Source organism: Sinocyclocheilus rhinocerous, unplaced genomic scaffold (genome assembly GCF_001515625.1).
Source record: "Sinocyclocheilus rhinocerous isolate Xijiao unplaced genomic scaffold, SAMN03320098_v1.1 scaffold1183, whole genome shotgun sequence".
Taxonomy (NCBI): Eukaryota; Metazoa; Chordata; class Actinopteri; order Cypriniformes; family Cyprinidae; genus Sinocyclocheilus; species Sinocyclocheilus rhinocerous.
The window spans coordinates 6014-7779 of NW_015625028.1; positions in this window are offsets into that span (position 1 = coordinate 6014).

Sequence of the window (1766 nt, forward strand, 5' to 3'; positions counted from 1 at the left end):
TAATAATAATAATAATAATAATACATTTTAGTACTTATGTAACACCATGTTTATTTCTCACGAGGTGCACCTTTGTAACTTATCTACCCTTAAAGCATGCATAAGTGTATGGCACTAATATGCTCTCTTTTAGGGGTATAGTTGCACCTTTGTGGTTACTGCTCCAGTAAAGGGCTAAAATACAATTATAGTACATTTTACCTTTGAGGTTACTGCTCCAGTAAAGGGCTAAAATACAATTATAGTACATTTTATTTCTGACAGTGTAAACAAAAAAAGGCTTATGAAATGTTAAAAAACATGGCTTTAAATCTAATATTAAGTGAGTATAATTACTGATTATATTCTTTTCATAATTTAAAAGATTAGTTTAGTTTAGAGGTATCGGTATCGACGATACTGGGCTTGAAAATATCGGTATCGGATCGAAAATAAAATAAAAGGTATCGCCCATTACTACTTTTGGTGAACAAACAAAACAAAACGAATCTTTTGAAAGAATCATACTTACGCTAATATAAGTCGCATCTTCAAAATAAATCAAGACGCGCTGGAGCTATTTCTATCTACGTAATTTGAATTTCTTACTTTTACCATGAGTATATAAATAACCACTCTGACCATGCACTCCTCCTCACAGATTCATTAAGAACCAGTGAACGTTCATCAATGATAACTATCCGTGAATAAATCACAGTTCGCTACCAGATTCACGCTCAGAGGAGTGCATTATCACTCATCATCGTGGTTTGGGAGACGCAACTTTTTCGAAACACATTTCCTAGTTAAGAACTATAGAAATGATCCCTGAAAGTATAGTCTTAACTTCACGACCTGCTCCGCGGGAAACCCGTCAGCGCGAGCATGAGGCTCAGTGACGGTGCGGCGCGATGACGTCACAGCGGCGGCTTTAAAGCGATGATAAAAACAACGCGCCAAACTCCTCGCGCGCAGAGGCCACATCAATATAGAGCACGGCCCATGCTTAAAGACTGCACGCATGCAATGTATAAAGATGTAAACGGATTTATTTGATAACGTTAAAAGTGACTTGAGTATTTTCTGGTGAAGCAGCGGTGACTTAAACATCTTGTATCGAATTCCATCAACCCTTATCTTTTCGCGACGATACTTTCATTATTATATGTTTAAGCAAACTGTAACTGTACTAAATGTTAGTTCGCTCAATAAAGCATGTAAAACATAAAACGTAAGATGCGCATAATGCAATTACCCACAATCCTCCTCTGTGTCAAGCTTCCTTTTCGTGGTGAGCAGGCTGTATTTGTCATGCGTGTTAAACCAAGTACGCTAAGGTTAATAAAACGGCATTTGAAGATTGTAATACATATTAGTACATCTGAATTGTAGAGGGAACAACATATGAATGTTGAATGCATATATTGGTGCATCAAATAACTGGTCATTATAAGTCCTGCCATGCAACTCGACTTGAAGCATCGTTCCGGGATGGAAATCAACCTGCAGTTACATGTTTAAACCACTACTAGGTGCTTGGTCTGCTGTATGAATCATATCTATCTATCTATCTGTCTGTCTATCTGTCTGTCTGTCTGTCTATCTTTTTTTAGAATTTAAAAAGTGTCCCATTTTTATAGGATACTTAACCCACAAGCATCCTTCGGGACAAATTTGGGCTTTTTAAAAATAGTTTCCTTAATCTGAGCGGTTCAAGGCTTGGCTACTTTTCCTAAGTTTGCCACCTGAACACACACACACACTCACACACACACACACACACACAC